The 13,200-nt window shown below is 41.0% G+C and overlaps 1 long non-coding RNA gene across 1 annotated transcript; it reads left to right on the top strand.

Moving 5' to 3' along the window:
- The first annotated feature begins 3,331 nt into the window (after nt 1–3,331).
- LOC149983588 (uncharacterized) lies at nt 3,332–12,968 on the top strand. Its single transcript, XR_016496326.1, has 3 exons — nt 3,332–4,130; nt 4,420–4,530; nt 11,598–12,968. It is a non-coding gene; the product is annotated as an uncharacterized LOC149983588 (long non-coding RNA).
- Nucleotides 12,969–13,200: the final 232 nt, after the last annotated feature.

Here is a 13,200-nt window from a genome sequence, read left to right on the forward strand (position 1 = left end):
TTCTTTAGACTAGTGGAGTATCTGGAGCATCAGCATTTGTGGATTCATTTACAGGCTCAAAATGGCCAGAAACAAAGACCGTTCTTCTAAAACTCATCAGTCTATTCTTGTTCTGAGAAATGAAGGCTATTCCATACGAGAAATTGCCAAGAAACTGAACATCTCGTACAACTCTGTATACTACTCCCTTCACAGAATAGAAAGAGGAGTGGGAGGCCCCGGTGCACAGGTGAGAAGCAAGAGGAAAAGTACATTAGAGTGTCTAGTTTGAGTCCTCAACTGGCAGCTTCATTAAATAGTACCCGCAAAACCCCAGTCTCAATGTCAACAGTGAAGAGGCAACTCCGGGATGCTGGCCTTCTAGGCAGAGTTGCAAAGAAAAAGCCATATCTCAGACTGGCCAATAAAATTAACAGGATAAGATGGGCAAAAGTACACAGACACTGGACAGAGGAACTCTGCCTAGAAGGCCAGCATCCCGGATTTGCCTCTTCACTGTTGAAGTTGAGACTGGTGTTTTGAGAGTACTATTTAATGAAGCTGCCAGTAGAGGACTTGTGAGGCGTCTGATTCTCAAACTAGACACTCTAATGTACTTGTCCTCTGACTTAGTTGTGCACCGGGGCCTCCCACTCCTTCTTTCTATTCTGGTTAGAGACAGCTTGCGCTGTTCTGTGAAGGGAGTAGTACACAGCGTTGTACGAGATCTTCAGTTTCTTGGCAAGTCTCCAGTGGGTGATGAAGTCCCTTCCTGTAATGTATTACAAGTTATGGACATGTGCAGTCAGGTGGCAGGAGGGGTGGAGAGCATGACACTCCATCCTGAATATGTCAGAGTCTGCCTCATGGATCCAGCAGGCAGAGTTCAATAACTACAGGCAGATGTGAGATGTATGAGGATGGAACTCTTCTCGTGCTGAGTAGCCTACAAGTGTGATATGAGAAGAATGAAATTGCTGAACTTATGTAGATATTCTAAACAAAGTGTTTCGCTAACTTGAAATTGTGACAGCTCCATGTAGAATAAGCCATCCTTCATGTAATATTGTGGAAAAAGTGTTCTGCTAATATAACACTGTGCAAATGTTACACTAATCTTTTGATGTCATTCACAGCCGATACAGATACTCTACCTATTAACATTTTGTCTGGTGGTGCTGGGGGTACCTTGCCAAACATGTCATCATACCTTCCTGTATGGTGTCCCATATCTCTCCCCCTCCCCCTCCCCATTGATAGTTACATTCAAAAATAACAAAATATTATCCAAATTAATAGATGTACAATGTTTTGCTGAGTGCTGAGCATCAAGCCCATCTCTCTGCTTGGACTCCATCACATCATCTTGCAAGTCTCCCAAGTGCTGGCTCCATACAGGTATTTGTGAACACATACACACATAGTCACTTTTCTATTACAAATTAAAGTTAGAATAGGTGATATCTGATACTATGTTGAAATTGGAACAGGTGGAACAGGTAATGCTAAATCTACCTAATTCTGTTCTCCCCATCGACGACCGTTGGTGAGCAGGCAAGAGGTGAGGTCTTTGCCAGAGCTCCATTGATGGGCATAGAAGCGTATATCAGCTCCAGGCCCCTCAAAGATACTGGTTGATCACACACAAACACACACAAACACCCACAAAGCACTGATTACATTATCAATGGTGGTTATGATTAGCCTGGTGGAACCAACCTTATCTCTGCATAAAATCTGAAGTGAAATAGAATGGAGGGCCCAGCAATCAGGCACAGTGATTATGCCCTGGACATTATATGCATCTAAGGAGTAAAAAATAAGCAACATATTATGTCACTTTACATAAATTATGTTTCACAATCGGGTTATCAAATGTATCAAAGTAATGAAGTGTGTTACCTTCTGTATTTGTACAAATGATGAGCCAGTGGAAGCTGTTGTCACTGAAAGGTGAAGGTTACTGGTCGGATACTTGCCAACATGTGGCTAACTGTTCCATTCATAGGAATGCCCAAAGTGAGGGCATGTCTGCATGATGCTGATGAGGGCCTCCTTGCTGGTCTTCTCTATGCTGCATGTTCGGCTGCAAACTGGACATCTCTCTTAACAACTGCAGAAGGCAATCTTATGAGGTGGTATTGACTGGGAGGGCCTGTGACAGGGTGATATAATAGACAGCCAAGTGATAAATTGCATTTTGTTCTAAAGAAAGGAAAAAGTTTTTTGCTAATGCACTTCATAACCAAAATTACTCTACCAGTTGTATCTGCTTGGCTGGGGAATTAGCCTACTAGTTTATCTAAGGTATTTTTGAATGCAACTTTTCGCATAACACAATATCTATTGTTGCTGATGAAACCATCTGTGTCATCAGGGCAGTAACAGGTCACTATCATTGGCCTCCTGATGGCATGTCTTTTTCATAGCAGTCCAGGGAGATTCTAGCAACGGATGAGGTGTCACAAGGAAGTGTCCACCCACTCTGCCCAGAATGGTTAAAAATGCACTTTGTTAATGAAATTACACTTCCTTACGTTATAAAATACATTTTTCCATGATTCTTCATGTTCTGAATTGTTCAGTGGGGTCTTTCTCTAACATATCATGAAGATTATATCCCAAAAGTCTGATTTCGTAACCTAATACATCCGATAATAAGCACCGAGCTCTGTTGATAGAGCCGTGCACTTTCTCGCAGCAACTTTAGAGGACTTTACATGTTGTGGAGGTCGTCTGAAAAATGTACATGACACAAGCTGAATTAAATATAAAAAGCTTTGAAAATAAAAAGCTTGTGGTATGCTCAGTGCTCCATTGACATCTCATGGAGATACACTTGTATTTGTGAGAATTAAAAACAGAAATTTCACATTAATATGAAAAGGGTATTCTAAAATATGAAAATACTACATGTCATGTCTCAAAATCAATATCCATCTTGCCTATATATTGTTTTATGTCCTCCAGATTCGAGAAGAAATATATGAGTTCAACGGTGAGTCTGTCAGTTAGCGTTAATTCTCGAACAACATCCAGCCTCAATGATTTTTGACCACTTTCTTTCTCTGGCCTCCATTGATTTAGTCACCCTAAACTTTTGAACAGATTATGATAGAGACATGAGGTTTGGACTATTGTTTTTATTAGAGGTGTATCTACTCAGTTAACATATTATTTTACCCATAGGTCAAAATAAACGTTTTTGATTGGACACCCATGACACACTTTTATTCTGAGGTCTTGTGTGAAAAAAGTGAACCGTGAATGTCATTGAATATCATTGCTGGACATGTTATAATACCCACCTTACTCCTTCTGGTAAGTTCCGACATCTGTTAATGACGCGGGATCAGTCTGGCACCCAACTGTGGACTTTGTCTAACAGAAAAACAGGGTGAACGATTGTCATTAACTTCTTCGATATAGGGGGCGCTCTTTTAATTTTTGGATGAAAAACGTTCCCGTTTTAAACAAGATATTTTGTCACAAAAAGATGCTCGACTATGCATATAATTGACAGCTTTAGAAAGAAAACACTCTGACGTTTCCAAAACTGCAAAGATATTGTCTGTGAGTGCCACAGAACTGATGTTACAGAAAAAACCCAGATAAAAATACAATCAGGAAGTGCCGCATTTTTTGAAACCGCCTCATGGCAATGACTCCTTATATGGCTGTGGAGGAGCTAGGAGTCAGCTTACCTTTTCCACGTTTTCCCCAAGGTGTCTGCAGCATTGTGACGTATTTGTAGGCATATCATTGGAAGATTGACCCTAAGAGACTACATTTACCAGGTGGTCGCTTGGTGTCCTCCGTTGCAATTATTGCGTAATCTCCAGCTGCAGTACTTTTCCGTTTGCTACTGAGGAGAAACCCAACTGCCACAAAGGATTTATCATCGCATAGATATGTGAAAAACACCTTGGGGATGATTCTAAACAACGTTTGCCATGTTTCTGTCGATATTATGGAGTTAATTTGGAAAAAAGTTTGGCGTTGTAGTGAATTAATTTTCGTTTTTTTTCTTAGCCAAAAGTGACGAACAAAACAGAGTGATTTCTCCTACACAAATACTATTTTTGGAAAAAATGAACATTTGCTATCTAACTGAGAATCTCCTCATTGAAACCATCTGATGTTCTTCAAAGGTAAATGATTTTATTTGAATGCTTTTCTTGTTTTTGTGAAAATGTTGCCTGCTGAATGCTAAGCTTAATGCTATGCTAGGCTATCAATACTCTTACACAAATGCTTGTGTAGCTTTGGTTGAAAAGCATATTTTGAAAATCTGAGATGACAGTGTTGTTAACAAAAGGCTAAGCTTGTGTTTCAATATATTTATTTCATTTCATTTGCGATTTTCATGAATAGAAAAAGTTGCGTTATGCTAATGCATTATAGTTGAAGTATTTTTCTGTCGATTTCTCAACCAAGCAGGATGAACAAACGTGACGTTTTTCGCCTACAAAAATATTATTTTTGGAAAAAAGGAACATTTGCTATCTAACTAGGAGTCTCCTGAGTGAAAGCATCTGAAGTTCTTCAAAGGTAAATTATTTAATTTGGTTGCTTTCCTTATTTTTGTGAAAATGTTGCCTGCTGCCAGCACAGCCTAGCATAGCATTATGCCATGCTAAACTTACACAAATGCTTGTCTAGCGTTGGCTGTAACGCATATTTTGAAAATATGAGATGACAGTGTTGTTAACAAAGGGCTAAGCTTGTGTTTGAATATATTTATTTCATTTCATTTGCGATTTTCATGAATAGGAAACATTGCGTTATGGTAATGTGCTTGTGGCTATGATTACGCTCCCGGATACGGGATTGCTCGTCGCTAGAGGTTAAACCTCAAATATAAACATAATGTAAATAGTGTAATAATGAAAGAATGTAATATTGTTTGGAAACTAAATCTATGTTTTACAGATTTAGACTGACTGGCTCCAGATTGGATTCAGACCGGTGACACCGTTACACTACGTAACCAAATGTGACATGTTTTGCTATGGCCCTGGGTTGGTTTGGATTTGTTGCTGCTAGATAGTACATGGATGTAGTCAGACATGAGTTAGCTAGTACCACCATAGCTGCATCCAATATTTATTTGGATGGGTTGCACCTCAGAGGCTAAAGTTACCTTTTTGTCTAAATTACACTGACTAACAGTGGCATGGAAATACAATGACATTGATAAAGTAGGCAAATAACTAGTTGGAAACAACTTTTCCATATTATGATGTCATCAAATTTACTTTAGAGAGATGGTAATCACAACCATATCACAACTGACCATGATGCGGAGTCCCAGAAGGTGGTGCACAATTGGCCCAGCGTCGTCCGGGTTAGGGGAGGGATTGGCCGGGGTCGGCCGACATTGTAAAATAATAATTTGTTCTTAACTGAATTGCCTAGTTAAATACAAATTAAACAATTCTGTAAGGTAGGGTCCTTCAGTAGGGCATGCACACCATAGTTGAATGTGTATTCTGCTGAACGTATGCCTTGCCATTGTCAATCTGTATCGTCTGAGATTCCTAAAGATTGGAAAGCGACTGTGGTCATCCCCCTCTTCAAAGGGGATACACTCTAAGCCCAAACTGTTATATCTATCCTGCCCTGCCTTTCTAAAGTCTTCGAAAGCCAAGTGAACAAACAGATCACCGACCATTTCAAATCCCACCGTACCTTCTCCACTATGCAATCCGGTTTCCGAGCTGGTCATGGGTGCACCTCAGCCACGCTCAAGGTCCTAAACGATATCATAACCGCCATCGATAAAAGACAGTACTGTGCAGCCGTCTTCATCGACCTGGCCAAGGCTTTCGACTCTGTCAATCATCGTATTCTTCTCGGCAGACTCAACAGCCTTGGTTTCTCTAATGACTGCCTCGCCTGTTTCACTAACTTCTTCTCGGATAGAGTTCAGTGTGTCAAATCGGAGGGCCTGTAGTCCGGACCTCTGGCAGTCTCTATGGGGGAACCACAGGGTTCAATCCTTGGGCCGACTCTTTTCTCTGTATATACAGTGCCTTGCGAAAGTATTTGGCCCCCTTGAACTTTGCGACCTTTTGCCACATTTCAGGCTTCAAACATAAATATATAAAACTGTGTTTTTTTGTGAAGAATCAACAACAAGTGGGACACAATCATGAAGTGGAACGACATTTATTGGATATTTCAAACTTTTTTAACAAATCAAAAACTGAAGAATTGGGCGTGCAAATTATTCAGCCCCCTTAAGTTAATACTTTGTAGCGCCACCTTTTGCTGCGATTACAGCTGTAAGTCGCTTGGGGTATGTCTCTATCAGTTTTGCACATCGAGAGACTGAATTTTTTTCCCATTCCTCCTTGCAAAACAGCTCGAGCTCAGTGAGGTTGGATGGAGAGCATTTGTGAACAGCAGTTTTCAGTTCTTTCCACAGATTCTCGATTGGATTCAGGTCTGGACTTGGCAATTCTAACACCTGGATATGTTTATTTTTGAACCATTCCATTGTAGATTTTGCTTTATGTTTTGGATCATTGTCTTGTTGGAAGACAAATCTCCGTCCCAGTCTCAGTTCTTTTGCAGACTCCATCACGTTTTCTTCCAGAATGGTCCTGTATTTGGCTCCATCCATCTTCCCATCAATTTTAACTATCTTCCCTGTCCATGCTGAAGAAAAGCAGGCCCAAACCATGATGCTGCCACCACCATGTTTGACAGTGGGGATGGTGTGTTCAGGGTGATGAGCTGTGTTGCTTTTACGCCAAACATAACGTCTTGCATTGTTGCCAAAAAGTTCCATTTTGGTTTCATCTGACCAGAGCACCTTCTTCCACATGTTTGGTGTGTCTCCAAGGTGGCTTGTGGCAAACTTTAAACAACACTTTTTATGGATATCTTTAAGAAATGGCTTTCTTCTTGCCACTCTTCCATAAAGGCCAGATTTGTGCAATATACGACTGATTGTTGTCCTATGGACAGAGTCTCCCACCTCAGCTGTAGATCTCTGCAGTTCATCCAGAGTGATCATGGGCCTCTTGGCTGCATCTCTGATCAGTCTTCTCCTTGTATGAGCTGAAAGTTTAGAGGGACGGCCAGGTCTTGGTAGATTTGCAGTGGTCTGATACTCCTTCCATTTCAATATTATCGCTTGCACAGTGCTCCTTGGGATGTTTAAAGCTTGGGAAATCTTTTTGTATCCAAATCCGGCTTTAAACTTCTTCACAACAGTATCTCGGACCTGACTGGTGTGTTCCTTGTTCTTCATGATGCTCTCTGCGCTTTTAACGGACCTCTGAGACTATCACAGTGCAGGTGCATTTATACGGAGACTTGATTACACACAGGTGGATTGTATTTATCATCATTAGTCATTTAGGTCAACATTGGATCATTCAGAGATCCTCACTGAACTTCTGGAGAGAGTTTGCTGCATTGAAAGTAAAGGGGCTGAATAATTTTGCACGCCCAATTTTTCAGTTTTTGATTTGTTAAAAAAGTTTGAAATATCCAATAAATGTTGTTCCACTTCATGATTGTGTCCCACTTGTTGTTGATTCTTCACAAATAAATACAGTTTTATATCTTTATGTTTGAAGCCTGAAATGTGGCAAAAGGTCGCAAAGTTCAAGGGGGCCGAATACTTTCGCAAGGCACTGTACAAAGTTTCAAGTCTTTAGGTGATGTCTCCACCTCTCCCTGTCTGTGATACCTACATTTCAAGCAGACCACCATAGTTCCTGTGCCCAAGAACGCCAAGGTAACCTGTTTAAATGACTGGTACGCATAGCACTCACATCTGTAGACATTAAATGCTTTGAAAGTATGGTCATGGCTCACATAAACACCATCATCCCAGACACCCTGGACCCACTCCAATTCGCATACCGCCCAAACAGACTAAATCTCTATCGCACTCCACACTGCCCTCTCCCACCTGGATAAGAGGAACTCCAAATGTGAGAATGTTGGTCATTGACTACAGCTCAGCGTACAACACCATAGTGCCCTCCAAGCTAAGCTCAGGACCCTGGGACTGAACATCTCCATGTGGAACTGGATCCTGGACTTCCTGCTTGCTTAGTCCCCTCCTAAACTCCCTGAGTCCCCTCCTAAACTCCCTTCAACACCATCATTATGTTTTCTGACGACACAACGGTGTTAAGCCTAATCAGCGATGACAATGACAGCTTATAGGGAGGAGGTGAGTGACCTGGCATCCGCAAGACAAAGGAGCTACTAGCCTTGGAAGAAGGCACAAAATCTAAGGCAACATTTACCAATGGATTGTATGATATATTGGTAGGATACCTTTTTGGATCCAACGGTGTAAAAACATGTCATGAAACTTCTGTAAATAATGACTTTCCAAGTGTTTTAATATACAAATCTACTTCCTTTTAAGGCGTTCCCAGGTGACAGTACTTAGCATATTGTTGGGAATAACCATTCGTTAACGTGATGGGGAGAACCTTGCATTGGGCCCTTTGGCTATGTAAAACAGACTCTTTAGTCTGCATCATATAGCTGCAGGTTATCACTGCGGTATTCTTAAAGGAAATTGTGACAAGTTCATAGAAGGATGGGGTGGAGGGTGGCAGTGGGTTGTTGAAAGAAAGAGGCGGGGGGGGGGGGGGGAACATCACTAGGGACAACCCTATTGATTTCACAAATGCATTTTAAAAGGTCCCAAGCTTAACTTCAGTATGACAGCAGGATTTGTACGTAACTTTGAACTCCTGCAGAACAGTAGAGCCGGAATGCTACCTCCTCTTATTAACGAGACGGAGGAGCTGTGGACCGGGTTAAGAGAGCCTTAAGGAGGCATGGTGCTGGATAGAGAGAGAGTACCAGGGTACAGGGATACGGTATGCTGGCCTGTCTACATCAGCCTCTTTGAGTGTAGAACAGGGCCCTCCGTGATCCGCAACCACTAATAGGATGGGAGGATACTGGTAAAAAACACTCAGCACCAATTTGCATGAATAAAAAAAAAAGAAAGTGCCAATGGCACAGTTGGATAACAAGACAACAGAGGAGGGTAAAGAAAGGGACAGGGCAGAGAGAGTGGGAGTCAGCAAGAGCCAAAGCCTCCTTCATAATATCATGGAGAAGGAGAAAAAAATGTGGGAAAATAAAAAAAGTGTGCCTATAGGTATGAGGCTAATTAGTTAAGTTTCCGTCTGTACGAGAAAGGGAAAGCAGGGCAGAAGAGAACGCTTATTTCAATTTTCCCCAAAGATTGTCTTCAAAGTTAAAACTGGGGAAATGAAATGCATCAGAAATAATAATAATGGGAGAAGTATATGACACTGCTGGCAGTTTCCTGTTCTCCCTCCTTCACCCCCCTCTCTCCTTTCTCTCTCTCTCTCTCCCTTCCTTCCTTTCTTTCTCTTCCTTGCACTTTCTCTCTTTATCCTGCTCTCGCTCTCTCCTATATTTTTCTCTCTCTTTTTCTTTTTCTCTTTCTCACTCTCGCTTTCTCTCTTCTTCTCTCTCCCTCTCTCTCTCTTTCTCTCTCTGCCTCTCTCTCTCCCGCTCTCTCCTCTATTGTTCTCTCTTTTTCTCTCTCTTTTGTTCTCTCTCTCTCTTTCTCTTCGTGGGCCTGCTGTTTGTTGTAATATTCACACTGAGGAGGAAAATATGTAATACATAACTACTATTCCAACTACTGTAGCCTGTATACTGTACATACTATACTGTGAGTAGAATGTGACAAAATGTATATGGCTATCATATGATTTACAAAATGAAAGTTATAAAACCTTATTTTCTGTTGTTACTGTAGATCAGCGTGAGCCCTAGTGCCCATCAGAGAGAGCGGCAGGATGGACATCTACTTTGTGCATGACACAATACATTTTTCCAACAATAGTTTAGAGACAGATTATTTCACTTATCACTGTAGCACAATTCCAGCGGGTCAGAAGTTTACATACACTCAATTGATTGTGCCTTTAAACAGCTTGGAAAATTCCAGAAAATTATGTCATGGCTTTAGAAGCTTCTGATAGTCTAATTGACATAATTTGAGTCAATTGGAGGTGTACCTGTGGATGTATTTCAAGGCCTACCTTCAAACTCAGTGCCTCTTTTCTTGACATCATGGGGAAATCAAAAGAAATCAGCCAAGATCTCAGAAAAAATATTGTAGACCTCCACAAGTCTGGTACATGCTTGGGAGCAATTTCCAAGTTACCACATTCATCTGTACAAACAATGGTACGCAAGTATTAACACCATGGGACCACGCAGCCGTCATACCGCTCAGGAAGGAGACGCGTTCTGTCTCCTAGAGATGAACATACTTCGGTGCAAAATGTGCAAATCAATCCCAGCACAACACCTTGTGAAGATGCTGCAGGAAACAGGTACAAAAGTATCTATATCCATAGTAAAACGAGTCCTATATTGACATAACCTGAAACGCCGTTCAGCAAGGAAGAAGCCACCGCTCCAAAACCGCCATAAAAAAGCCAGACTACGGTTTGCAACTGCACATGGGGACAAAGATGGTACTTTTTGTGGAAATGTCTTCTGGTCTGATGAAACAAAAATAGAACTGTTTGGCCATAATGACCATTGTTATGTTTGGAGGGAAAGGGGGGGGGGGGGCTTGCAAGCCGAAGAACACCATCCCAACCGTAAAGCACAGGGCTGGCAGCATCATGTTGTGAGGGTGCTTTGCTGCAGGAGGGACTGGTGCACTTCACAAAATAGATGGCATCATGAGGTAGGAAAATTATGTGGATATATTGAAGCAACATCTCAAGACTTCAATCAGGAAGTTAAAGTTTGGTCGCAAATGGGTCATCCAAATGGACAATGACCCCAAGCATACTTCCAAAGTTGTGGCAAAATGGCTTAAGGACATCAAAGTCAAGGTATTGGAGTGGCCATCACAAAGCCCTGATCTCAATCCCACAGGAAATTTGTGGGCAGAACTAAAAAAGTGTGTGCCAGCAAGGAGGCCTTACACCAGCTCTGTCAGGAGGAATGGGACAAAATTCACCCAACTTATTGTGGGAAGCTTGTGGGAGGATACCCAAAACGTTTGACCCAAGTTAAACAATTTTAAGGCAATGTTACCAAGTACTAATTCAGTGTATGTAAACTTCTGACCCACTGGGAATGTGATGAAAGAAATAAAAGCTACTATTATCATGACATTTCACATTCTTAAAATAAAGTGGTGATCCTAACTGACCTGAGACAGGGAAAATGTTACTAGGATTAAGTGTCAGGAATTGTGAAAAACTGAGTTTAATTGTTTTTGGCTAAGTTGTATATCAACTTCCGACTTAAACTGTACATTACCCTGCTGGCTAGACCAATAGCAATTGTAATGACAGGTATATGTCAAGGACAACAATACAGTTCTGTTCAGCTTTTTTGTCCAATTTCGATCTTGATTTTAACATAGTCAGCTAGCTGGTTGATTGACTTTTTAGCCAACAGAACTCAAAGGGTGAGAGTCAACAGTTCCCTATCCAAATCAATATCCTCCTCCACTGGTTCACCACAAGGGTGTTTTTCTACTGTACACAAATGATTGTCAGAGTAACCATGACTCTACACATATCAGTAAGTTTGTAGATGACTCAGTTATTGTGTGTATTTTACAGGATGAGGAGGTGAGCCATGGCCCAGTGGTGGAGGAGTCTGTTGGGTGGTGTGACCACTCCTATTTAAAACTTAATTTCAAGAAAACCAAGGATATGGCAATTGATTTCCAGAGGAGCCCTCTGCCACCAATGCAGACGCTGATTGATGCTGAGCCAGTGGAGATCACAGATCAATACAAATACCTTGGCACTTTCCTTGACAGCAAACTGAGTTTTGAGGTCAATGTGGATGCTATCTGTGCAAAGGAAAACCAGCCTGTTATTACTGAGGAAAGTCCTGAGTTTCAGGGTTTAAAGGATGCTGATGACCATCGTTTACGGAGCGTTCACTGAATCCATTTTAACATTCAATATGATCTGCTGTTTTTATAATCTTAACTTAAAGGGTAAGAATAGGCTGGGTAACATTTAGCCAAATAATGGACTAAAGGAGCCTCACCTAATTCTTTATAGTCTAAGGGTAAGGGACTTACAGGTTCTGTTTAGAAGCGAATTGGCTCTGGCAGAAGAAACTGCCAAATATTCCACCTAAATGTGGATCGATTCTTAATTGCAGAGTGGTTCTAGAAACACAAAGCCCTCTACTTTCATATTACATAAAAAATCATTAGAAATGCAAAATACACACTTTAACCATTTTAACACAGTTGCAGCCGACAGTATTTTTCAGTGACAACACGTCTTCCGTTAACACACAGGTGTTCAGAGATGCAGATAGCTAATTAGCACAGGTACGCCTCTGTCTTCCATCTGTTTTCTATAAACAAGCACTGTATCCTGGAAATATGGCTGTGTGGGAACCTTAACCTATAAAAGTGTGTAGTAATTTAAACTTTCATTTTTAGAAAATGATGTATTGTTGATATGAAAGATATGTTACTTATGTTTCCAAAACCGTACCGCAAGCGATGCGTTTTAGCATTCAGAACGAGTATCGGGGCTCTTAACAAAACTCCCCAGGCCAGATGATACTATCATCAATAGGCGCTAGTTAGCATCTATGAATGGGTTAGGTAACATTGTGAAACAAGGTAGCAGGATCATTGGTATAAACTTAACGGCCCTTCTATCAGACCTGTATCAGACACGAGCCATATGCAAGGTGCAATCCATTCTGAGGGACTCCCAGCATCCCTTGTTTGATGAATTGACGATGCTTCCTTCAGAACGCAGATACAAGCTCCCTAAGTTTAAAACTAACAGGTCTACACTCACCTTCATCACATCTGTTTTCAGCTTCCTCAACAAGATATTATTGTGTACTGTGTACATATTGCTGTACATACTGGTTTTGGTGTATATTAATGTCAAGTGTTCATTGTGTTTTTTTACATTTCCTACTAAATGAATTGCTCCTTGGGATAATAAAGACTCTACTCTACTAGGAAAATGGTCTATCTATACCCTTTTCATCTATGTCTTTAAAAGTATTTTAAAATCATGCTTCATCTACATCGCATCCTTTGTCTGTTTCCCAATATATATTATCACTCTATTGTGAGAGCATTAGTATCACTTTCATTAAGAGGACACTAATTAGACTGTAGCCACATCAGTAATTACCATATCATTACCATGATCGCTCAGCGTTTTGTGTGTTCAT

The sequence above is a fragment of the Oncorhynchus mykiss genome, chromosome 5 (genome assembly GCF_057628025.1).
Source record: "Oncorhynchus mykiss isolate SJ-2025 chromosome 5, ASM5762802v1, whole genome shotgun sequence".
NCBI classification, from domain to species: domain Eukaryota; kingdom Metazoa; phylum Chordata; class Actinopteri; order Salmoniformes; family Salmonidae; genus Oncorhynchus; species Oncorhynchus mykiss.